Consider the following 27514-nt stretch of genomic DNA (forward strand, 5'->3'; position numbering starts at 1 on the left):
GACAATGCTCTGAGTTTGGTAGAATCAGGAAGGTGTGGTATATTATGAGCTTCTAAAAGCAGGTGAAACCGCCAAGGCCGGTTTGGCTCAGCGGTAGTGTGTCGGTCTGCGGACTGAGGGGTCCCAGGTTCAATTCCGGTCAAGGGCATGTACATTGGTTGCGGGCACATCCCTGGTAGGGGGTGTGCAAGAGGCGGTTGGCCGATGTTTCTCTCTCATCGATGTTTCTAGCTCTCTATCTCTTTCTTCCTCCCCGTATAAAAATCAATAAAATATATTGAAAATAATAATAAAAATAAAAGCAGGCGAAACCGTTAATATTGATTAATACCAACAACAAATAATCAATCTGAACCACGCTTTCATTGTGAAATGACGAGAATGTGCCAGAAGACACGGCAAAGAAATTTTGCTTCATGATAACACACCATAACACACTTCAAAACCAGCTAGACACATTAAAAGATCTTGCCTGGGAAGTATTAACCCACATGCTGTATTCACCAGAACTTGCTTCTTCAGATTACCACTTGTTCTGATTGATGGCACACGCACTTTCTGAGCAGCACTTCAAAACATACAAAGAAGTGGAAAATTGGGTCTCTGAATGGTTTGCCTCAAAACAAGAAAAGTTCTATTGGGACGGTATCCACAAATTACCTGAAAGATGGGGGAAATGTGGAGCTAGAGATGGACATTACTTTGAATAAAGCACTTTTGATGTTTCTCTTGAGATTATCGTCTTTTCTTTGATTATAAAATCTTCCATTATTAACCGGTACACATAGTACTAGTAAACTATATACAGATAACCTTATAAATTCCTATTACATGTCAAAATATATATTTTTCCAGAAATTCATTTTTTTCTATTCTTTTCTTTATTGTAGAGTATTACAGATGTTGCCTTTTTTCCCAATTGCTCCCTCCACTAAGCTCCCACCTCACCCCAGTCCTTCACCACCCTACTGTCTCTGTCCATGGGCAATGCACAGTATATAAATGTAAGTTCACAAGGGTGAACCGAGTGGGGGCGATGAAGGATTGAGAAAAGACAGACAAAAGAAGGAAAACTGCGACTCGGCGGGACGCTGCTTCCCTGATGGGGACACAGCAGCGCCACGGACTACAAGCGGTGTCTTTTATAGCCAGATATCACAAGGCAAAATAATGGCATGGCCAAGATGTTTACAACATTCTCATGGGTTTCATTCCTACTCAATTACATGCACCTGATCAAGCTTTGTTTACTTGCAGCCTATATCACTTAGACACATGGGGCCACGTGTTCGGACCCTAGGTTCAAGCTTACAACTACGGCTGTTGGCTATAATTGTGCTGGGAGGGCTCTGCCTTCAAGCTGGGACTTGCACGTGGCAATGCGAGGACTGTGCCCTCTCATCAGTCCAAGACTTGAACCTGTCCAAACACTGTAGCCGCGCCCCACAGCAGCCCTGGGAAACTCATACAAAAGCCCAAGTCTTAACATTGTTAAGATGGCAATACTCCCTAAACTGGCCTACAGATTCAATGCAACCTCTGCCAAATTCCAGCTGATGTCTTTAAAGAAATTGACAAGCTGATCTTAAAATTCATATGGAAATTCAAGAGACCCAGAATAGCTAAAACCATCATGGAAAAGAAGAAAAGACTTGGAAGATTCACATCCTCAATTTCAAAACTTACTACAAACATATAAGCAAAACAGTATGATACTGGCATACAGATAAACCTATAGACCAATGGAATAGTAGTGAAAATCCAGAAATAAAACTTCACATTTATAGTCAATTGATTTTGACAAGGGGACAAAACAATTTAATGGAGAAAGAACAGTCTTTTCAATGGATGGTACTGGGACATCTGACTAACCGTATGCAAAAAAATGAAGTTGAAACCCTATCTACTTCCCATCAATGCAAAAATTGATTCAAAAATAGATCAAAGACCCAAATATAGGATTTAAAACTACAAACTTCTTAGAAGACAACATAGTAGTAAAATGATGACCTTTGATCAGGCAATGTCACATCTTGGATTAGATATGGCACTCGGGCAACAGGAGGATAGTCTGTACTCCCTGCTTCAAGTAAGAAAGAACAGAGTGGAACAGACCAACAGGGAGATTTTCCTTGGTGTGTGTTAGGTTCATGCCTAATGCCTGGAAAGCCACACCAAAAACTGCAAATAATTTGAGAACAAGACTTCCAACCTGAGACCTGAAAGCAGAGTATAGGTGGGGCAAGATGAGACCCTCTGCAGAGAACCCTAGGGAACTGAGTGTGAATTCCCTCTTAGAGGCAGAGATCAAGAACTGCAAAGAATCAAATACTCAAAGGTTGAGCCATTTGTACCATTTGTTTTAAAGTTATTTTTTTTTCCAGCACTTGGAAGCAATGTATTACTCGTGTGACTTCTGCAGCCAAGTGCTGAAGACAAATGTGTGTCCTTTTTTTAAAATATATTTTATTGATATTTTACAGAGAGGAAGGGTGAGAGATAAAGAGCTAGAAACGTCGATGAGAGAGAAACATCGACCAGCTGCCTCTTGCACACCCCCCACCGGGGATGCGCCTGCAACCAAGGTACATGCCCTTGACGGGAATCAAACCTGGGACCTTTCAGTCCGCAGGCCAACGCTCTACCACTGAGCCAAACTGGTTTCGGCAAATGTGTGTCCTTTGTAGCAAACCTGCTTTCCACTTTGATGATCAGATTTTAGTGGTGGTGTTTTTTTAATCATTTTAAAAAATATATTTTTTAAATATACATTTGTACGGATTTCAGAGAGGAAGAGAAGGGGAGAGAGAGAGAATCAATTATGAGAGCCCATTCCACATCTCTGCCCCTCCAACAGTCTTGACATGTGGTTTCTTCTATTATTCTTAGTTATAGGACTTCTGTTTATCTACATTTAAGGGGTTCTGAATGATGGCTCTTCTGTAGTTTAGTTGCAATTGTGATGTGTTTTTGTGAGGATGTGAGTATTGCATTTACTATGCTACCATTTTGTCCAGAACGCTCACCTGCATGCTTAAAAGATATTTCCACTGGATATACTAGTATATAAATTTCTTGTTAAAAAAGAAAGAAAAGATTTCTTATAACACATTGAAGATCATCTGTCTTCTTTTCAGTTATTTCACTGAAAAGTCAACTGTCAGTCTACCTGTTGTCTCTAGAGATATTTTCCTTTTTTCTGGCTGCTTTTAATAATCTCTATTTTAGTTTGTTTTCTATCATTTCTCTATGATGTACTTTCTATTATCCTCCCTGAGAATCACTAATTTCTTTTTTTTTAAATAAATCTTTATTGTTCAGATTATTACAAATGTGATCCTCTTCCCCCCCTCAATTGCTCCCCTCTACCAGGTTCCCACCCCACCCTCTGTCCTTTCCCCATCCCCCATTGTCCTCATCCATAGGTGCACAGTTTTTGTTCAGTCTCTTCCCGCACCCTCACTCCCCTTTTCCCCGAGAATCGTCAGTCCACTCCCCTTCCATACCTCTGATTCTATTATATTCAACAGTTAATATTGTTCATCAGATTTTTTAATTCCCTTGGTTTTTAGATTCACTTGTTGATAGTTACGTATTTGTTGATCATAATTTTTATCTTTATCTTCTTCCCCTTCCTAAATAACCCCCTTCAGCAATTCATATAATTCTGGTTCGGCAGTGATGAACTCTTTTAGCTTTTTTTTATTTGTGAAGCTCTTTAACTGTCCTTTGATTCTGAGTGATAGCTTTGCTGGGTAGATTATTTTTGGCTGTAGGTTCTTGCTATTCATCACCTTGAATATTTCTTGCCATTCCCGTCTGGCCTGCATGGTTTCTGTTGAGAAATCAGCTGACAATCATATGGGTGGTCCTTTATAGGTAACTACCTGCTTTTCTCTTGCTGCTTTTAATATTCTCTCTTTGTCTTTTGCTCTTGGAATTTTAATTATGATGTGTCTTGGTGTGTTCCTCCTTGGATTCCTTTTGTTTGGGGTTCTGCGGGCTTCCTGGACTTGTAAGTCTATTTCTTTCCCCAGGTGGGGGAAGTTTTCTGTCACTATTTCTTTCAATATTCTTTCTGTATCTTGCTCTTTCTTTTCTTCTGGAATCCCCATAATTCTGATGTTGTTTCGCTTGAAATTGTCCCAGAGGTTTCTTACACTATCTTCAACTTCCTGGATTCTCTTATCTTCTCCCTTCTGCAGAGGAGTGTCCTCTGGCTCTTTGTGTTCTAAATCTTTGTCTTGATTCTTGCGATCGTCCAGTCTGTTTTTAGGACTTTGTATAATATTTTTTATTTCAGACAATGTTTTCTTCATTTCTTGTTGATCCCTTATTATTTCTAGTTGCTCCCTTTTCATATCCTCATAGGTCTCATTTATTTTATCGGCCTTTTTTAGGATATTGTTGAATAACCTTATAACTGTAGTTTTGAACTCAATGTCCAATCTTTTCTTTTCCTCCATCTCCTTCCTTTGTCTCCTTCCTCTTGTCTGCATTTTAGTTGCTTCCCTGATTTGATGGAATAGCTTTGTGTTCTAGGTGTTCTGGTAGAGCCCAGTAGCACAGCCTTCCCAGTTACCTGCGGTGGACAGTCTTGGTGTAGCCCTTTGTGGGCTGTGTGTGCAGTCTTGTTGTTAAGCCTTGCTTATTGTTGGTATCACTGGGAAGAGTTGATCTCCAAGCGAATTGGCTGTGAGGATCAGCAGAGTCTCAGCTAGGAGGGCTTCTGTACGCTGCTTGGATAGGGTGGGGTCTCGGGGTGGCGCAGACAAGCTTTGGTTCCCTGTCAGTCTCACCTTAGAAAAGTCCTGTTCTCGGAGAGTTTCGGAAGATTGGTTGCAGGCACACGCACCTCTCTGGTAAAGGCACAGACAAGCTTTGGATTCCTGCCAGTCCCTCCTTAGAGAAAGCCAGCCTCTGGGAGAGCTTCTGTGCTCAGCTAGAGATTGGGCGGAGTCTCAGGTTGGTGCAGACAAACTGTTTTCCCTTGGGCTCCTCCCCAAGTCCCGCAATAATGGACTCTGGCTTCACACACCTCTGAGAGATCTCTGCCCACTGCCTGACAGTCTGGCCTCTCCCTGTCTGGGGCCGTCTATCAGAGCAATAGGGTGATTCTGTTTTCCTCTCGAACAAGAAAGCCAGTTGCGCATTAGCTGTCTGCCCTGTTCGCGCACCGGGAGTAAGCCAGTAGCGAACTCAGCCAGGCCGGCCCTCTCCGCGCTCTGGGAGTCCGCCAGCAGCAATCTCTGACCGGCCCTTCCTCTCCGTGCGCCAGGAGTAAGCCAGCGCCTTTTCTCGCACACAGTTCTCCGTACCTTCACAGTTCCTGAGGTTCAGCGTGCCTTCTCTCTCCTTCCCAGATGGCAGAGCCTCCTCTCAGCTAGCCGTCTGGCGCTTCAGGGCAATGCCTCCCCTGTTTTTCAGTTCTAAATTCAAATTTGTTGTGGTAGGCTGCATTCGGGTGTCTACCCTATGCCGCCATCTTGGTGTCTCATCTAATTTCCTTTTTTTTTTTTTAATATATTTTATTGACTTTTTACAAAGAGGAAGGGAGAGAGATAGTTAGAAACATCGATGAGAGAGAAACATCGATCAGCTGCCTCTTGCACCCCCCACTGGGGATGTGCCTGTAACCATGGTATGTGCCCTTGACCGGTATCGAACCCGGGACCTTTAAGTCCACAGGCCTATGCTCTATCCACTGAGTCAAACCGACTTTGGCGAGAATCACTAAATTCTTAACTCTATGAGCTGATGTATCATTTAGTTCAGGAAAATTCTGTCATTATTTCTTTAATTATTGCCTCTGCTCCATTTCCTCTTTCCTGCTAAGAACCAAATTAAAATGTGGTGGCCTTTCTTACTCTAGCCATTCTGTTGCCTAATCTCTCTTTTACATTTTATTTCTATACGCTGCATTCTGTATAATTTTTATTTGCTCAGCTTTGAGTTTATTAACGCTTCAGCTCTGTCTGACCTGCCATTAAGCATGCCCACTGATGTCTTAATTTTAGTCATTGTATATTTGAGTTCTAGGATTTCTTTTCTAATGTGCTATATGCTACTTTTTTTTTTTTTTTTTTTTTTTTTTACTAAATAATTTCATGCTGAAATGTCCAAGTTTGGCTCTTATTTCTTTCATTATAATTATGAGTAGTTTATTTTTAAAGTTTCTGCCTGATAATTCTAATACCTCATGTTTTTGTAGCTGTTTCTGTTATTCTTTGTTTCTACCAATTCTGGTTTATGATAGTTGGCTCTTTGTGTGACTGGTTATATTTGACTATTTGTTTGTTTGTTTTTTTTAAATATATTTTATTGATTTTTAACAGAGAGAAAGGGAGAGAGATAGAGAGCTAGAAACGTCGATTAGAGAGAAACATCGACCAGCTGCCTCCTGCACATCCCCCACTGGGGTTGTGCCCGCAACCAACGTACATGCCCTTGACCGGAATCGAACCCGGGACCTTTCAGTCCACTGAGCCAAACCGACTTCGGCTATATTTGACTATTTGTGAACATTGTAAATGAAAAGCTACTTGGGGTATTAATTTTTGATGCATAGAATAATAAAATTTTCTGCTGGAGAAGATTTTCAATTTGCTTCTGCCAGTAGCTATCTGGGGCAATACTAATCTGAGACCATTTAAATCTACTTTCAAAATTTCAAATTCTTACGAATCACATGAATCTGTGCTACAAGCCACTATGGAAAAACTGAATGTTTCACTCCATTCACCAGTTCAACATGAGAGATGGTCTAATCAAATGTCCTAGAAATAAAAGCCTTACCTGAAATTCTCATCGCTGAATAACACAGCTTCGATAGTTATTCAAAAATATATTAAAATGCAAGTATAGCCAAAACCGGTTTGGCTCAGTGGATAAAGCGTCGGCCTGCGGGCTGAAGGGTCCCAGGTTCGATTCTGGTCAAGGGCATGTACCTTGGTTGCAGGCACATTCCCAGTGGGGGGTGTGCAAGAGGCAGCTGGTCGATGATTCTCTCTCGTCGAAGTTTCTCACTCTCTATCCCTCTCTCTTCCTCTCTGTAAAAAAATCAATAAAGTATATTTTAATAAATAAATAAATAAATAAATAAAATGCAAGTATAAATTATCATTCTAGTATAGGGAGAGCTTACACATTCTTTTCTATACCTGCATGTACTACACAACTTCCTATTGATGAACATAGGTTATTTCTAATCCTTTGCTATTAGAAATAATGCTACAATGAATACTTTTGTACATAAGTCCTTGAGCAAGTCTCCTAGCATATCTGAAAGATATATTGCTAGAATTGATAAATATTAAAACAAATTATCTATTTGTATAGTCATAATTTTTTATTAAAATGTTTTTATTGATTTTAGAGAGAGAGGAATGAAGAGGGATAGAAAGTTAGAAATATCATTGAAAGAGAAACATTGATTGGCTGCCTCCTGCAAGCCCCCTATGAGGACTGAGCCTGCAATCTGGATATGTGCCCTGTCTGGGAATCAAACCAGTGACCTCTTGGTTCATGCATCGATGCTCAACTACTGAGCCACACAGTCTGGACTACATTTAAATTTTGATGGATATGACCAAATGCCCTCCATAGAGGTTGTATCCATTTAAATTCCCACCAGTAGTTTACATCCTCATCCCTCATCAATACAGTTCTACAGGTATTTTTGTTTAAATTTTGGGCTACTATAAAGTACATATTACTGCATCTTTTATTTTTAATTAATAACATATCATAAATAATTGTTCAGGTAGGTAAAGAGCCTCTAAAACATTTTCTAAATAAAACTTACATTGAAGAACTACCTTGGTCTGGGACCCCTGCTCACCTGCTCTACCATCCCACCGTGACCAATGCCCACCGTTTTCCACATTCTGCTGCCTGCTGCCGATGCCTGCCATGTTCTGCACACACACACACACACACACACACACACACACACCCCGGTGGTAATGCATGTCATAGAGACTGGTTGTTCAGTTGTTCATTTGTTCCACTGTTCAGTCTATTTGCATACTAGGGTTTTATATATATAGATATGTCTTCCTGGTTAATTATCACTATGAGAAGTCTATCTTTGGTAATTTTCTACTTCCAGAAGTCTTTTAATATGGCCTCTTCAGCATTCTTAGATTTATAGTATGCATGGTATGGGTTTCCCACCACTTACTTGTTTAAAATAACAGCTTTACTAACATATAATTTACATACCATGCAAATCATCCATATAACATATGCATTCTAATGTTTTTTTAGTATATTGACAGTGTTGGGCAACCATTACCACAAAAAAATTTACAACAGTTTCATCACCTCAAAAGAACTCCACATTAGCAATCACTTCCTAATTCTTTCCAACTCCTTCCAGCCCGTTAACCATAAGTAACCACTAAATTTACTTTTTCTCTATGGATTTGCCTATCCTAGACATTTTGTATAAATGGAGTCACACTATGTGTGGTCTCTTATGACTGGCCTCTTTCACTTAGAATAATGTTTTCAAGGTTCATCAGTGTTGTAGCATATATCAGTACAGTCATGTAACACTTAATGATGGGGATATGTTCTGAGAAATGCCTCCTGAGGTTAACTCATACAACCTAACAAAGGAAGACAAACAATCCAACTTAACAGTAGACAAAGAACTAAGTAGCATTTCTCCAAAGTAGACATACTGGTGGCCAAGAGACCTATGAAAAAGTACTCAAAGTCACTAAGCATCAGAGAGATGCAAATTAAAACTAAAATGAAGTATCACCTCCACCTGTCAGAATGGCAGCCATCAACAAATCAGCAAATGACAAGTGCTGGTGAGGATGTGGGGAAAAGGGCCCTAGTACACCACTGGTGTAATGTAGACTGGTGCTGCAGCCACTCTTGAAAACAGTGTGGAGTTTTCTCAAAAAATTAAAAATGGAACTGCCTTTTGAACTAGGAATCCCACTTCTGGGAATATAGCTAAGAATCCCAAAACACCAATCAGAAAAAAATATATGCATCCCTATGTTCATAGCAGCATTATTCACAATAGCCCAGATTTGGAAAGAGCCCAATTTCCCATCAGTTCATGAGAGATAAAAAACAGCAAAAACAACAACAAACAACTGTGGTATCTTTACACAATGGAATACTAAGTGGATGTAAAAAGAAGGGACTCTTACCCTTTGCAACATCATGCATGGACCTGGAGATTATTATGCTAAGCGAAGTAAGCCAGTCAGCGACAGACAAATACCATATGATCTCACTAATACAATATGTGAAATCTAATGAACAAAATAAACTCTTGAACAAAACAGAAGTAGAAGCATGGATACTTGGAACAACTGACAGAGGTCAGAGGTGAGGGGCTAGGGAGAACTCGATAAAAGAAGGTGAAGAGAGTAGCCAAAGAACATATATACATATCCCACGGACACAGACCACAGAATGGTGAAGGCCAGGGGAAGGGAGTGGTGGAGGTTGGGTGGAGGTGGGCAAGGGGAGGAAATAGAGAACATCTGTAATAGTGTCAACAAAAAATATGAATGAATGAATGAATGAATATGCTGATTATAATAACCAATGTAAACATTCATTTCATACATTTTTATCTCCTGGAAACTTATAAGGAATTTTTTGGCCTCGATGTTGTACTATTGTAGCTCGGTTCAAGTGTTCTCCTGTGGCAGGTTTGATTCCTGGTCAGGGCATATTGCCTAGGTTGTGGGTTCAACCCCCCAGGTTATGGGTTCGACTCACAAGTGTGTGGAAGGCAACTGATCAATGTTTCTCTCTTGCATCGATGTTCCTCTCCCTCTCTCTTTCTTCTTCCCCTTCCTCTCTCTCAAATCAATTGAGAAAACTTATAAGGATTTTTTTCAGTGGTCAAGTCTTCTGCAAGAAGCTGTCCAAGGTAATTAGCACTGATGCTTTTTTGGTCAAGCACTGAAACTCATTTATTTCCCTAAAACACAGTCACCTTATTCTTAAATGCTCTACTCCTCTGCACCAATGTGGTTATTGAGAAGAAGCCCTGGTTCCCTTCAGAAGTGTGTTTATGGCTAACCAAAACTATGCGGCCAGAGGGATACAGTACTCAAGCATAGATGTTTCTGGAGCACTGCCAACAAAGTGCAGTAAAAAGGGGATTGAGCCTGTGTTCCTGTTAATGGACAGGGCCAACCTGCAGAGGGTCTGCCTCGGGCTGGTCTCTAATGTGTGGGTCCTTGACATCATGTAGGAAAGATTCCATAATACAAGTCCAGATGGTTTGAGAGTACATTTACTAAAGCTGGGGACAGTGGAACAAAAGAAGGAATCAGGGTAGAAGAAACAACAGGAGAGAGCTTAGGTGGGGCTCTGCTTTGGCTCCCTAGAAATGTCACAGGAAAGAACTGAGCCAAGGCAGGGCAGCTTTAGCTCACTGGAAAGTCAGAGAAAAGGGTGCCTTTGAAGACAGGATCAGGGGGTGAATCTGGGTAGAGCTGTTGCTGCCCACTGCTCCCCTGGTTGCAAGTCTCGTGAGGACCCTTAGAATTTAGGAAGAAATAAAAAGTTCATGCCCTGCTCTAGAACGAGCCCACATTGAGTCTTTATGCTGAGGATATTTTATTCTCTCTTTTTCTGTAGATAGAATCTTAGGGGAGGGTTTCAATAGAACATTAATCAGCTTTCCAGGTGCATTTTTAATATGCTTATGCATTAAAATTAGTGTATTGGGGAGTTTTGGATTTTTCTTTGGTCTGTTTTATTGCTTTACTGAGGTTTTTGTTATTTTCCCCCGACTTTATCTGTCCTTGGGTTTGCCTGGCACAAACTGGGTCTTGTTCTCTCTTTTCCCAGGCCAGGGTGATTTAAGCTATGTACTTTCTGGTTAGGGAGGAGAGGTGTGAACCATTTGTTCTCAAGTGTCCTTGGTGGGAAAGATAAGGTCCTGCTATTCATAAACTGGCTGCAAGCTCTCCAAACTGTTTGGCCTGTTTAATTTTCTTGTCTCATTTTTCCCATTCTGCTTGCCTAGGAATTTCCCTAGCTTGTTATTATCCTCCCACATTCCCATTTCATACATAGCAGCAGACACCTAGAAAGTTGTTTGTTCATTTCCTAATATTAAGCCACGGAGGCAAGACACAAGCTTGAATCTTTAATTTTTCCCAGAGGCTGTTTTTCTGCCAATGTCTTCTCCAGATGTTTATATGTTTTTAACACTATTACTTTTTAGCAATTACCTGCAAGGTTCTATCTGTCAAGAGATATATACAACCTTGTTCAATATAGGGAATTACCATGTAATGTCTCCCACAAAGCCTGAAAACACAGGGCCAGCGTCAGGTGAGGGATGTGCACACCCAAAGAGCCTCGCTCATATGAATGGGACCACTCCATCCTAAGGAGCCCAGGCCCCACTGCATGTCCAATGCCATAAAACCACCCATAAAGTGCTTTGTGGCCGGAGGAACAGAAGGAAGATCAGGATTAGGTTATAACACAGTCTGTTAAAGGGAGGAGGTGTCTAGTGTATTTTCAAATGACACAGGAGGATCTCAGAAATAGCTTATTTTTAAAAAGAAAGAAAAGCAAGTTTCAAAATATTATACATTTATTCATTCAACAAATATTTCCTGAGCACCCACTATGTGCCTAGCACATTCTAGGCCCATGTGGTACTACAACAAACAATGCAGACAAATCTCTCACCTTATGGAACTTACATTCTAGTGGAGATAGACAAATACAATAAAAACACAAATTATATTTCAGATAGAAGTGGTATGGAGAAAAATAAAACAGGGCGAAGTGGTAGAGATGGTTTATAATTTTGTTTTAATCCTCACCCGAGTATATTTTTCCAGTGATTTTTTTAAAATATTTTTATTAATTTCAGAGAAGAAGGAAGAGGAAGAGAGATATAGAAGCATCAATGATGGGAGAGAATCACTGATCAGTTGCCTCCTGCATGCCCCCTACTGGGGATCGAGCCTACAACCCAGGAAAGTGCCTGTGACCAGAATCAAACCTGGGACCCTTTCAGTCCACAGGCCGACGTGCCATCCATTGAGCCAAACCAGCTAGGGCTTTCCACTGATTTTTAAGAGTGGAAGAGAGAGGGAAAACAGAGAGAAAACATCCAGGTGAGAAACATATCGACTGGTTGCCTCCTGCACTTGCCCTAACCAGGGCCAGAACTGGGAAGGAGCCTGCAACTGAGGTACATACCCTTGACCGGAATTGAAACAAACTGGCTAGGGCAAAGGTTTATAATTTTAAATAGGGTGGACTGGAAAGGCCTCCCTGAGAAGATGACCTTTCTTCATGTATGAAAGTGCCCTCCCCTACTCCGCACACATGTATACACAGAGAAAGCCACTGAGAGGATGCACTGTTCCTGTCCGAGGACCTAACAAGGCACCAGCAAAGCCAGTCAAGTTGCCCTCAAATGATTTCAGGAGGTCTGTGAACTCAAGTATTCACAGCCTCCTTTTTAAAACCTGAAATTCCCGCTGAAACCGGTTTGGCTCAGTGAATAGAGCGTTGGCTTGCAGACTGAAAGATCCCAGGTTCGATTCCGGTCAAGGGCATGTACCTTGGTTGTGGGCACATCCCCAGTAGGCGGTGTGCAAGAGGCAGCTGATTGATGATTCTCTCTCATCAATGTTTCTAACTCTCTATCCCTCTCCCTCTCTGTAAAAAATCAATAAATATATTTAAAAAAATAAAAAATAAAACCTGAAATTCCCTTAAATGGGGAGAGGTGACTATTTAATTCCATACTATCCAAGAGAATTACCTGATGGTTTTCGAAGAGCTAGCATGCAGTGCTCCAGTGTCACCAGGTGACCATGGAAACATATGGCTGATGACTGGGTTTTTCACATTTACAGGAGAAAGGGTGCTTAAATTCCAAGAAGACATGGGGCCAATGAATGAGAAGGCAGCTGATCAATGATTCTCTCTCATCATTGATGTTTCTATTTCTCCCTTCCTCCCTTCAACTCTAGCGGTAGCTGGTTTGGCTCAGTGGATAGAATGTCAGCCTGCAGACTGAAGGGTCCCGGGTTCAATTCCAGTCAAGCGCATGTACCTTGGTTGCAGGCACATCCCCAGTAGGGGTTGTGCAGGAGGCAGCTGATGGATATTTCTAACTCTTTCTCTCCCTTCCTCTCTATAAAAAAATCAATAAAATATATTTTTAAAATATTTTTTTAAAGATTGCTGTGGCTATTCATTGTCTTTTATGGCTTCATATAAAATTTAGGATTATTTGTTACAAATAGTTTTGGGTTTTTTGTTTCCCATGAATACCTGACTCCAAATGTTACATAAAATGTCCCGGAGCTGAGATACTGGAGAGAGGCAAAGAACTTCAGGACATTAAGTGTTTATTAAACAAGGTACATTACAAGGCTTGTTCTGGGCAGCACCCACAGGAGGGTTACCTTCCATGCCTTTCTTCCCCCAAGCTCTGTGCTGGAACCTCCTAAAGTTTAAAAACGTGTGCATGATCAAAGGGATCAGGAACAATAAGGCTCTGGTGCCAGAACTTGTTAACAAGGAGGGTGACTTGACCCAGCTGAGAGAACTAACGGGAATCCTGTGATTAGCCGTGGGCTGATCGCATTCCAGAGCTTACCAGGGGAAGAAGGGTCAGGATCAAAGGTCCGGGTTTTCCCCAATGTCAAGATGGTGAGCCGAAACCGGTTTGGCTCAATGGATAGAGCGTCGGCTTGGGGACTGAAAGGTCCCGGGTTCGATCCCGATCAAGGGCATGTACCTTGGTTGTGGGCACATCCCCAGTGGGGGGTGTGCAAGAGGCAGATGACTCTCTCTCATCGATGTTTCTAACTCTCTATCTCTTTCCCTTCCTCTCTGAAATCAATAAAAATATATTTAAAAAGAAAGAATAAAGTGGCATAGCCTATAACTCTAAGAACAATTCACTCCTTTCTCATTATTATCCCAAATTTCATCTGAATTCCAGACATGCAAATAGGAGCCTAAAGGCACATCAATCACATACTGTTAGTCTTCTTAACTCTCACTATATATTTAAAAGTCCACAGATTCCAAAAAGGTACTGAATATTTGGGTTTTCTACTTCTAAAGGATGAGCCCACGTGAAGGTCAATGTCAACACCAAGAACTCAAGGGTCCTAAAAAGCACATTCAGAATGCCTAGAATGAATCATCTTAAATGTAGAAAAAATAAGGCAGTCCAAGAAACTAGGCCATGGGGAAATGGCTGTATTTTGCTATTACAGTTAGTTGAAGTCCATGCCAAACAAAATAAACTATAATAATATATTACAAATCCTGGGCTGATGCTAAGTTTCCTCTGAGTCAAGTGGGACTAGAGAGTACGAAAAACACTTAGGAAAGAACCTTTTCCAATCTGACAGAGTGGTGTTCAAGATCTAATGAGACTTGATACACTACAACTGAAGTTTCAAACACTACAGTGACTGGTGAGCCCAGGAGAATCAGGCCACCACACGTTCTATAAAACATGGTCCTTGCAAATATCAAAAGTAAAGAAACCAGATGAAGCGATGCTGTTTTTCCCCCTGTATTACCCATCCCCTGGAAGGCCTTTAGCATTAGCCTACCTGTGTCTTCAAGCAAGGACCACTTCCTAACAGTAAACCCTTACTTTCTTTGCTGCAAACTCCTGTTCATGCCTTATTGGACTTCGATAGACCTTATTAGTCTGGTAATACCACCCCATCTCCCTCATGAACACCTGCACAGTTTCCTCCACTCCTTCCACAAGGACATTCTGGAATCGGCACCAGCCGATTCATCTGAGACAGGAAACACAGAGGAAGGGCATTTTGGGATTGATGGAGGTAAAAATAGAAATTCAGTCTAAAATCTGTTGAGTTTGAAGCACAGTACCTGGCATTTAACAGGTACCTAGTAAATATTTGTTAAATATTTTTCTTTGAAAAAATAAAAATAAAATAAAATAAAATCTGTTGAGTTTGAGATATCTATGAAGCATGGTGGTGGGGATGAGCAAAGGGAGCTGGATATCTGGTCAGCAGCTTAGATGTGAGCATGAGGGATGGAAAATGATGAAGCTACTCAAAGAACTGTCTGTCCCACAACCACCACCACCTCTTTGGACAACGAAGCCAAATACCACATTTCATAAATCCAAGATGCCACTGATTCTCTAAAACAAATGACTAAAAAAGAAAAATTGCTGTCAAAATCTGACACAATGCTAAGAGTACTAATTTAAAAATGTATCCCAAATCTGAAGATGTTTATAAGATGACAAAAAAAAGATGCACCTTAGAATAGATAAAATACAGTGAGCTTTTCTTTTTTAATATATTTTATTGATATTTTACAGAGAACAAGGGAGAGGGATAGACTGTTAGAAACATCGATGAGAGAGAAACATAGATCAGCTGCCTCTTGCACACCCCCTACTGGGGATGTGCCCGCAACCAGGGTACATGCCCTTGAACAGAATTGAACCTGGGACCTTTCAGTCTGCAGCCTGACGCTCTATCCACTGAGCCAAACCGGTTTCGACTACAGTGAGCTTTTTATTTTATTGGTAGGAAGTATTTAGATTGCAGTGAATATAGGATGGACATTCATTTTTGTAAATTTTTATTCTGAAAAAAAAAATTCAAATTTACAGAAAACTTGTAAGAACAGTATGAAAGATTCTTGAATACCCTTTTTATCCAGCTAATTTCTCCAATTAACTGTTTTCTTTTTGACCTACTTATCATGTCTATTTTATCATTTTCTCTCCTCTTTCTCTGCCCTTCTTTCCCTCAGCTTCAGATTGTTTCAGAGTTTGTGCCCTCTTATCCCTAAATAGTATGTATTTACTAAATTCAAGGACATAGAGTACAATTATCAAAATATGGCCCTGATGCAATACTACTCTCTAATCTGGCAGAATAGTAAGAAACTAGGGAAATTCCAGAGCACGTGGAATGGGGAAACTGAGACAAGAAAATTAAACAAGGCCAAGCAGTTTGGGCAGCTTGCAGCCAGCTTGTGAATTGCAAGACGTTATCTTTCACAAGGACACTTGAGAATAAATGGTTTATACCGTCCTCCTTAACCAGAGAATACATAGCTTGAATCACCCTGGCCTGGGAAAATAGAGAACAAAAACCCAATTAATGCCATTTGTGCCAGCTGAACTCAAGGACAGATGATGTCTGGGGGACAAATAACAAAAACCCCAAAAGCATTTGGATGGTATCACTTGAGAGGGGAATGTTGGGCAGGAAAGAGAGCTGCTAGGGCAGGAGGAGGGGGAGGGAGAAAGTAAAGGGACAGTTTATCTTATACACTAAACAAAGAAGTCAGCAGTCTTGGGACTTGCCAAGATAAAAGAAGAAACAAGACCAGAATTCCACTTTTACCAATTTTATTCAACATAGTATTGAAAGTCGTACCCACTGCAATCAGATGTGTTTTTTTTTAAAGCAAAGGCATCCAAATTTGAAAGAAGTAAAACTTATTATTTGCAGATAACATACCATATATAGAAACCTTAAATATTCCACAAAAATACACATGCCAGAATTAATGAATTCAGTAAAGTTGCATGACAGAAAATTAATATTCAGCATTTAGTTTCATTTTTATACACCAATAATGAACTATCAGGAAGAGAAATTAAGACAACAATTCCATTTACAATTGCATGAAAAAGAATAAATCTGCCCTAGCCCATTTGGCTCAGTGGGTAGAGTGTTAGCCTGTAGACTGAAAGGTCCTAGGTTTGATTGTTGCAAGGTCACAAGCCCAGGTTCTGGGCTCGATCCCCACTAGGGGGAGTGCAGGAGGCAGCCAATCAATGATTCTCTCTCATCACTGTTTCTATCTCTCCCTCTCCCTTTCTCTCTGAAATCAATAAAAAAAATATTTTTTTAAAAAAAAAAAGAATAAATCTAACCAAGGAGGTAAAAGACCTGTACTCAAGAAAATATAAAACACTGAAGAAAGAAACTGAAGATACAAATAAATGGAAAGATATTCCATATTCATGCAAAGGAAGAATTAACATCAGAATGTCTATACTACCCAAAGCAACCTACATATTCAATGCAAAATGTACCAAAATACCAATATAATATAATACTGTATGGTATATTTCACAGGACTAGAAAAAATAATCTTAAAATTCATATAGATTCACAAAAGACCCCAAATAGCAAAAACAATATTTGGGGGGGAGAAAGGGGAAATGAACAAAGTTAATTTACCATATTATCTTATATCAAATTATACCTATGATAATCAAAACAGTATGGTGCTGGCATAAAAACAGACATCTAGATCAATGGAATGAAACAGAGATCCTAGAAATAAATCCATGCCTAAATACACAATTAATCTATGACAGAGGAGGCAAGACTATACAATGGGATGAAGACATACTTTTCAATAAAACGTGTTAGGAAAACTAGACAGACATGCAAAATGATACTAGACCACTCCATATACAAAAATAAACTCATAAGCCAGGACCGGTTTGGCTCAATGGATAGAGCGTCGGCTTGGGGACTGACGGGTCCCAGGTTCGATTCCAGTCAAGGGCATGTACCTTGGTTGCGGGCATATCCCCGGTAGGGGGTGTGCAAGAGGCAGCTGATCGATGACTCTCTCTCATCGATGTTTCTAACTCTCTATCTCTCCCTTCCTCTCTGTATAAAATCAATAAAATATATTTTAAAAAATAAAATAAAATAAACTCATAATGAATAAAAGACTTAAGTGGAAGACCTAAAACTATAAAACTTCTATAAAAATAAATAGGCAGCAAACTTTTTGACATTAATCTTTGTAATATTTTTTAATGTTGCCCAAGGTATGTCTCCTTGGGCAAGGAGAAAAAAATAAAAATTAAAAAATGGGAGTACATCAAACTAAAATGTTTTTGCACAGCAAAGGAAACTATCATCAAAAGAAAAAGAAAACAGCCGAAACTGGTTTAGCTCAGTGGATAGAGCGTCATCCTGTGGACTGAAAGGTACCAGGTTCGATTCCGGTCAAGGGCATGTACCTTGGTTGTGGGCACATCCCCAGTACGGGGTGTGCAGGAGGCAGCTGATCAATGATTCTCTCTCATCGGTATTTCTAACTCTCTATCCCTCTCTCTTCTTCTCTGTAAAAAATCAATAAAAATATATTTTAAAAAAAAAAAAAGAAAACAAAAATAAATGAATAAATAAATAAATAAATAACCTACTGAATGGATAAGGGGTTAATATCCAAAGTTTATAAAAAAAAACTCATACATCTTAACACCAAAAAAGCAAACAATCTAATTACAAAATGGGCAGAGGAATGAATAAACACTTCTCCAAAGAGGACATACAGATGGTCAACACATATGAAAAGATGCTCAATGTCACTAATCACCAGAGAAATGCAAATTAAAACCACAATGAGATATCACCTCACACCTGTCAGAATGGCCATCATTAAAAACAAGAAGTGCTGGTGGGATATATAGAAAAAAGTAGCCTCATGCATTGTTGGTGGGAATGCAGATGCTGTATTCACTATGCAAAATAGTATGGGGGTTCCTCAAAAAATTCAAAATAGAACTACCATATGACCCTGAAATTCCACTTCTGGGTATTAACCTGGAGAAATCCAAAACTTTAATTCAAAAAAATATATGCACTCTTATGTTCACTGCAGCTTTATTTGTAACTAGAGGTCCGGTGCATGAAATCTGGGCACAGGTTGGGTCCCTAGTCCTGGACAGCGATCAGGACTGATTAGGTTCCCCATCTCGCTGCTTCCCCTCCTCCTTACCTCGCTCCCTCAGTGCCCCACCACCACCTCCACTGGTCAACCACCATATTCCATGTCACCCCCTGGTGGTCAGCACATGTTATAGCAAGCAATCGAACTCCTGTTCTTCCTGTCAAACTTCTGAGGGGACACTTTGCATATTAGCCTTTTATATATATAGATAACCAAGATATCGAAACAGCCGAAACCAGTTTGGCTCAATGGATAGAGTGTCGGCCTGGGGACTGAAAGGTCCCGGGTTCGATTCCGGTCAAGGGCATGTACCTTGGTTGCAGGCATATCCCCAGTAGGGGGTGTGCAAGAGGCAGCTGATCGATGACTCTCTCTCATCGATGTTTCTAACTCTCTATATCTCTCTCCCTTCCTCTCTGTACAAAATCAATAAAATATATATTAAAAAAACAAAACAAAAAAAAACAAGATATGGAAACAACCTAGATGCCCATCAATAGATGAATTGATAAAGATGATATGAGGCACACATACAATGGAATATTACTCAGCCATAAAAGGAATGAAATTTTACCATTTGCAACAACATGGGTGGAACCAGAGGTTATTATCTAAGTAAAATAAGATAAAGACAAATACCATATCATTTCACTTATATAAGGAATCAGAAAAGAAAAAAAAAGAACAATCAAAACAGAAATAAACTCATAGGTACAGAGAACAAACTGATGGTCACCAGATGGATGAGAAGTTGAGGAGGGAATGGGTGAAAAGGTGAAAGGGACCTAGAGGTACAAATTGCCACTTATGAAAATAGTCACGGGGATGTAAAGTACCGCATAAGGAATATAGTCAATAATACTGCAATAGTGTCAGATGGGTACAAGACTTATTGGGGCTGAAACCAGTTGGGCTCAATGGATAGATAGAGCGTCAGCCTGCAGACTGAAAGGTCCCAGGTTCGATTCTGGTCAAGGGCATGTACCTTGGTTGTGGGCACATCCCCAGTAGGGAATGTGCAGGAGGCAGCTGATTTTGTCTCTAACTCTCTCTCTCTCTCTCTCCCTTCCTCTCTATAAAATAAATCAATATTTTTTTAAATGCTTATTGGGGAGATCACTTCCCCAATAGTCATGTAAATATTCGATCACTATGTTGTATACCTGAAACTAATATAACACTGTATGTCAACTATACTTGAAAAATGTGTTTTTTCTAAAGGGAGAGCTACGAAAGCCAAACCTCCCTCTCGTTGCACCTGTGAGTGAGACAGCTGCCACCAATCTGACACTGCACAGAAGAGGAGCAACTTCAGCCCCCAACTGCTGGCTCAGCCAGGGAAACAGCCCATCCAGAAGCCCTGGATTCCCTTCCAGACCTCTCCATTTGTTTCATCTGAAACTGGCAGCTAAAAACATACTAACTGATGGACATCCACAAATGTAAAATTCCTCACTGGATCCCTGAAAATCTAGAAACTGTGGAGAATGATTTCCTTTCAGATCTTTAACGATAACAAAAAACTATGACCACTCTGAGAAACTCCAACACACCAAAATCTTAACTTAGTAAACAAAGCAGATCTCCAAATAAGGTAACTGAATTAAAAGAGTGTTTCTCATAACACGAAAAGATTTGTCAGTTCTGCCTAATGAAATACAAAATAACAGTCCACGCACAAAAACTGGTATAGGCCAAAGCTTCTCAGATTTGAGTGCATCGGAATTACCTGGAGGACTTTGGTTTATTTGACAAATGATTTCAACTGAAGGCACACAGTAAGTCAGACTGAGAAGCTAGAAGTCATTTTATCCCTACAGCCTAGAAGACAATCCAGGATTGAGAGAAACAAAAAATAGGCAGCACCAGAGGCATGCTCCAAGTTTTGTGAAAAGAAGATAAAAATAGAGAACATGCTCCATAAGACATCTCTGCCAATGGTTCAGACCACAGTCAGAATCCTTTGATGGGGAACTCTCACCAGGAGGCTCAACTTTATCCCAAAGATGAGGAAGCAAAATCCTTCTGCTAACCCCACCCCCCAAATAGCTCCAGGTAGTCTGACCCAAAGTTTTGGCCTCTTGCTTGTGATTAACAAAATCTCTGGCCTTGAGCCTGAATTCCTAATTTGTACTTGAAACCAAGGACTAAGCTAAACCCAAATCTAGAGTCCAGTTACGGCCACTGCCATGCAACCTTTACAGAATGACTATGGAACTGGAGAACCAGGAAAGGGCCACGGCACTGGAAATGCCTTTCCAGGCTGGAGGGCGCCATTGCTCTGGTCAGGAGTGAGGCCAGGACACTGTGTTTTGGCTCCTTTTTCTAGATCTTTCTTCAGCCACGGAAGAAAAGATAACCTGTTTATGGCAAAACCCAAACCTAAGTATCCAAAGTAGAAAGAATGTGACCAGAGGGACCTCTCAGATGCCCCAAGTCTCAAAGGTCACATGTTTTATCTTCAAAGAAAAAATAAAATAAAATAAACTAGTATACAAAGCCAATCACCATAAAAGGGCAAGATCTAGCCCTAACCGGTTTGGCTCAATGGATAGAGCGTTAGCCTGCAGACTGAAAGGTCCCAGGTTCAATTCCAGTCAAGGGCATGTACCTTGGTTGTGGGCACGTCCCCAGTGGAGGATGTGCAGGAGGCAGCTGATTAATGTTTCTCTTTCATCAATGTTTCTAACTCTCTATCCCTCTCCCTTCTTCTCTGTAAAAAATCAATAAAATATATTTTTTAAAAAGGGCAAGATCTAAATACCTTGAGTACTTATGGATAATATACTTCACAGTTCTTTTGTTACTCTATTGTCCACCACCAAGCATTCTTAAGGACTCAGAACAAAGGATGCACTAACACTAAGGATTTACAAATGCTGTTAGCAAATGGTAGTGTCAGGTCACCACATCCGAGGGAAATGATTTAGGGGAAATAGTATTCCATCAAAGTTTATAAACTCCTCATTTTTTAAAAACGTAAAGCCTAACTTTTCCTCCATAAAGTGTTCTCTTTCTAATTTGATGGTATTAACCGTTATCTGAAGTTCAAGTCTTTGGAAAATGTTATTTTCTCATTCTGCAAAAATGATTATCCTCTAATTTTTATTGAATATGAAATATAATTAAACACATACACCCTTGTGGCAAAACAGCTTTGGTTTGCCAATAGAGACCAGTTAAATTTGTAATATTTTAAACCACTAGAATGATTTGTAAATCAAACAACAGGGGCACCATGGTGATAGCATGGTGCTCTAACTGCCTTAGCATTTCTCTTTTAATAAACACATACTTTTAAATATATATATATATATATATATATATATATATATATACACACACACACACACACACACTCTCTCTCACTCTCTCTCTCTCTCTCTCTTTTTAAAAAAATATATTTTATTGATTTTTTACAGAGAGGAAGGGAGAGGGATAGAGAGCTAGAAAACATCAACCAGCTGCCTCCTGCACACCCCTACCGGAGATGTGCCCGCAACCAAAGTACATGCCCTTGACCAGAATCAAACCTGGGACCTTTCAGTCCGCAGGCCTACGCTCCATCCATTGAGCTAAACCGGTTTCGGCTATATACACACTCTTGCACAAAGCTGTTAAAACTGTGAGGCTGCTGATAGTGCTGTTTTTAATTGCCTATCATTATTTTTTTTTAATCTTCTCAAAGTACAATGTGAAAAACCTGAAATCCACAGCAAAAGCCTCTAAGAAGAAAGTCACCATCAACTCACATCCTTCCCTCCTATTAACAGTGGGTTTTTTTTAAAATATATATATTTTATTGATTTTTTACAGAGAGGAAGGGAGAGAGATAGAAAGCTAGAAACATCGATGAGAAACATGGATCAGCTGCCTCTTGCACACCCCCTACCAGGGACGTGCCCGCAACCAAGGTACATGCCCTTGACCGGAATCGAACCCAGGACCTCTCAGTCTCCAGACCGACGCTCTTCCACTGAGCCAAACCGGTTTCAGTTATTAACAGTGTTGGTGATGGGGCCTCTGAGCCTTCTCCAAGCCATCATAGTTCTCCGCCGACCCCCTTCCCTGCCTCCCTGTTCCATAGCTGGGCCTAAGTCTCCTACTTCGCTTCCATCCCGTGCAAACACACAGACCTACAGGGAGCTCCTAACAACGCCCAGGGGCATAGTTTTGAGAGTGGAACATCTACAGAGATGGAAAAGACTCCTACGCGGCCTTTGTGGTGAGGGAAGGGGCGATTCTGCCAAACAACTAGCACAATAGATAAGACGCACTTCTCTGCTTTTCAAAGTGCAAAATCCTAACGCAAGAAAAGGAAACAGGTACATCCTAAAAAGTTGTTCTAGTAGTACAGTGGAATGCAATCTTATTTACAGGAGATGATTCTATGGAACAATTCGGCTTGTCGGAGGATTGGGATCCTCACGTTTTGCAGGTGACCCGGGCAGCCTGAAGGATTGGAGCTGGCAGGGGTAGGGGTTGTCAAAGGAGGACCATCTGGGGAGCAAAGAGGCTGCAGACGTTCACCTAGGCCACGGAGGCTCACCCCCATGCTCCCAATGGAAACACTGGCTCCGCCCCGTCCAGGATCGCACCCCGGGAGGGGAAGGTCCGCTTCAGCGAAGGAGCCGGGACCCTGTGAACTCTGCTCACAGCGGCGGCGGCACCTCAGAAACGGCCGTTCTGGAGGACCTGGATCAGCAAGGCTGGCCACGCAGCCGGCCTCCCGCAGGACCCGGTGTTCTAAAGGGACCCAGCCCAGCCCTCCGCGGTGACGGGAGAGGCGGGACGCCCGGTCACACCTACCGAACCTGCAGCCCCTACCCCCGGAGCGAGGGAAGAGCGGACCCGGCGCAGCGCAGCCCCCGGGCGCCGCCGGGAGGGGCGGGGCGCGGGAGAACCGCGGGTTTTCACCCGTCTCCGCTCCGTCCGGGGCCGCGGGCACCTAGGCTCTCCCACCTGCTGGCTTCCAGGCTCCGCGGCCCCCGCAGAGGAGCGCCCGGCCCCGGCCCGCACCCCGGCCCCGGCCCGCACGTGCGCCCCGCAGGCCGCCCCGAACCCGCTCACCTGGGCAGCCGGGGATCCTCGGTCTCCGCCCCTCGCGCGGGTCCCAGGGACGCGGCCCGAGGGCACCGGACAGGCCCGCGGCTCCCGCCGGTCCGCCGCCGCTCTTTGTGTCCCGAGGTCCAGATGCTGCGCTTCTCCGGCTCCTCCGGGCCGCCCGGCGCCGCCCCCTGGTCCTCCGCCGGGGCCGCAGGCCAAACCAGGAGCCGGTGGGGCGGGGAGGCCGGCGGGGCGGGACCGGAAGTGCGCGGGGCGGGGCGGCGCGGGGCGGGGCGATTAGTCCCCTGGGACCCGGTGCGGGGTGTGCGGCGGGTTGTGCGGCGGGGTGTGCGTGTGTTGCTGCCCGTGGGGACCCAGGCTCCTTCACTGCCTCTGGGAAGTGTGAGCCTCAGGTGTGAGCCGCTCCCCGACCTCTCTGATCCCTGTGGGCTCTGGTTCTGGGTCTAGCATCCTCTTCTGGAAACAGCTGGAGGCCGATTAGGCAACAGTAGTAACTCAAATTCACAGTTGAGGAAATTGGGAGACATAAAACCTCCAATTATTATCTTTCCATCGTTTATACAATCAAGAAATTTTAAAAATATTTCATTGATTTTTTTTTTTTACAGACAGCAAGGGAGAGGGATAGAGAGTTAGAAACATCCATGAGAGAGAAGCACTGATCAGCTGCCTCATGCACACCCCCTACTGGAGAGATGTGCCTGCAACCAAGGTAGTGGCCTTGGCCAAATTGAACCTGGGACCTTTCAGTCCGCAGGCCCAAGCTCTATCCACTAAGCCAAACCAGTCAGGGCCAATCAAGAAATTTTTATTAAGTATCCACTCATTGCAAGAAATTGTCCTAGGGGCCGAGAATACAGTAGTCACAATGGGGGGTGGAGGAACAGGGGCAACAACAACGAAATCCCTGCCCCTTTGGAATTTACAGCTGGAAAACAATTTAAAAACTTAAATAGTATAAATGTTAGGTGGTTACAAATGCTGAAGTGTAGCAATATAAGCAACAGGGACAGAGAGTGCAGGAGGTTGGCCAGGGAAGGTCAGTGGGAGATGGCATTTTAAGTGAAGGCCAAAAGGAATCGAGGGAAAGAGAGAGGCAGACATCTGTGGGAGCAGTGTGCTGAAGCCCTGAGGCTACAGGATGCCCGGGCTGTTTCAGTGTGATGGGAGGAGTGACCATGGGAAGTATGGTATGTGAGGTCTCAGAGAGGCCCTGTTGCCAATAAAAGCAATGGTTTCTACTGGAGAGTATTTAGCAAAGGGAACTTGTGGTCTGATATAACAAAATCACTCTGGCTTCTGTGTGAACATGAGTAGTGTCCAGCCTGAGAAAGAAGATATCTATAGTAATAAAAGAGAAAGATGTGCCAAAACCGGTTTGGCTCAGTGGATAGAGTGTCAGCCTGCGGACTGAAAGGTCCCAATTTCAATTCTGGTCAAGGGCATGTACCTTGGTTGCAGGCACATCCCCAGTAGGGGGTGTGCAAGAGGCAGCTGATCGATGATTCTCCCTCATCGATGTTTCTAACTCTTTATCTCTCTTCCTATCTGTAAAAAATCAATAAAATATATTTTTTTAAAAAAAAGAGAGAAAGATGCAAATTGACCGTACTTTCATGATGCCCATCAACCAATCAGGAGTGAATATGCAAATTAACCAAAATTATGGCAGTTTAATTTGCATACATGCCAAGTGGTGGGGGCAGGGCAGGATGCAGGCATTCCAAACCGCCCCAGCAGCTCCAGGCCTCTGGACAGCGTGGGAAGGCAGAAAGGTGGCTTCCAGCTGGAACTAAGGTGGTGCCAGCAGCCAGGGGAAGGAAGGCCCATTCTTGCACGAATCTTTGTGTATCGGACGGACCTCTAGTCTACTAATAAGGACTCCTGGTGGCTAATTTGGCTTAAATTAAAAACAGCTATTTCTGAACAGGGGTCTCTCATAAGCCAAGCTTCAGCAAGAAGCCTGCACTAAGCTGCCTGCCTCCTATACCTAGCTGCTTGCCTTCTGCATGGAACTGGCCTGACTGCACTGTGTTCCTGCCATCAAAGCCAACCCTTACAAAAGAGTTCCTGGAACTGTATTTCAGCCAAGAGGACTGAGGTTTTCCCTGTCTAGTCAGAGGTGTGCATCTTCTCCAGATGCTACTCCATTCAAACAATCAGAGCTGCTCCATTCTAACCAATCAGGACAGTGTTTTCTGGATCAATGAAGCCAAGATGATTTAAGAGTCCTCATTTGTGTGAGAATAGAACAATCAGACCAAGGGTAGGGCCTTATACCTATACTGGAGGCCTGGTACATGAATTCGTGCACAGTGGGGTCCAGCTGCCTTGCCCCAATGGGGGATGCAATGGCCTAGGGAAGGGGGACTGGAAGTTGGCTGCTGGCCCCACCCCCATCAAGACCTGATAGGGCTCTAGGCCAGTGGGGTGGGTCAGGGGGAGGAGAACTTGAGGTTGGCTGGGACCTGATAGGCCAGCTGGAAGGAGGGGCCACAGGAGGTTGGGGGGGCACCGATTGGGGCCCCAATTGCCTGTTGGCTGCCACAGTGCACAGTATAGCGGCTGGTCATACCATCATTCTGGTCACTTAGCTTTTTTTTTACTTTTATTTATTTATTTATTTATTTATTTTATTAAATTATTATCTGTGTACATATACCATTGTCCCCCCCTTTATTTATTTTTTTTTAATTTTTTTATTAAATTATTATCTGACTTAGCTTTTATATATATAGATAGATAGATATAGACATAGATAGATAGATATAGATAGATAGATAGATAGATAAGGCAGCTCTCCCTCAGGCTCAGAGTGTATTTTCCTTTTGCATCAGAGACTGAAGACTGTTCAGCAGAGAAGAGCAGGTGGAGCAGAGCAGCTGTGGTGTGGAGGGAAGAAGGCAGAGCAGAGCTGTCTGGCCGGAGAGTGGGAGCCTTGCCTTAGGGCTACTTGCACCAAGGCTGCCATACACCAGTGCTGGTCCAGTCATGCTGCTTCATAGTGAAGCTGTAACACTATTGATCTGTTCCACAGCCATACTGTTCTCATTGCTGTGCTGTATCACTATTGAGCTGTTTGCACTGACAAAAAGTTTCTTCACCACTCTCCAAATTGGGGATTCCTATTGGCATTGAGTTGGCACCAATGACCATCTGTTGACAGTAGGAGAAAGAAGACAGAGGCAGAAAGAGAACATTAAAAATAATGGCGTATCGAAACCAGTTTGGTTCAGTGGATAAAGTATCAGCCTGTGGACTGAAGGGTCCCAGGTACCTTGGTTGCCGGCACATCTCCAGTAGGGGGTGTGCAAGAGGCAGCTGATCAATGTTTCTAACTCTCTAACCCTCTTTCTTCTTCTCTGTAAATATCAATAAAATATATTTTTAAAAAAGAAGAAGAAGTAATGGCATGCATAAAGGACAATAACATTTTTCACAGAAGTAGAACAAAAATTCCTAAAACTTGTAACACAAAGGACCCCACATAGGCAAAAAAATTTCTGAGACAAAAAAACACAGAAGCATCACTCTCTCCCCAATTTCAAACTTTACTCCAAAGTAATCAAAACAACATAGAATTGGCAAAAAAAAAAAAAAAAAAAAAAAAAAAAAAAAACAAAAAAAACAGACACAAAGACCAGTGGAACAGAATTGAGAACCCAGATCTAAACTGATAGACATATGGACAACTAATTTA

General features: G+C 42.1%; 1 protein-coding gene across 1 annotated transcript in view; it reads right to left on the reverse strand.

The window, feature by feature from the left end:
• NINL (ninein like) overlaps positions 1-24034 on the reverse strand; it is a 112764-nt gene extending 88730 nt beyond the window's left edge. Inside the window, exon 1 of the mRNA XM_036417653.2 lies at positions 23818-24034. The gene's annotated coding sequence lies outside the window, so the exon portion shown is untranslated. The remainder of the gene's footprint in view (positions 1-23817) is intronic.
• Positions 24035-27514: the final 3480 nt, after the last annotated feature.

The sequence above is a fragment of the Pipistrellus kuhlii genome, unplaced genomic scaffold, assembly GCF_014108245.1.
Source record: "Pipistrellus kuhlii isolate mPipKuh1 unplaced genomic scaffold, mPipKuh1.p scaffold_m20_p_6, whole genome shotgun sequence".
Lineage (NCBI taxonomy): Eukaryota > Metazoa > Chordata > Mammalia > Chiroptera > Vespertilionidae > Pipistrellus > Pipistrellus kuhlii.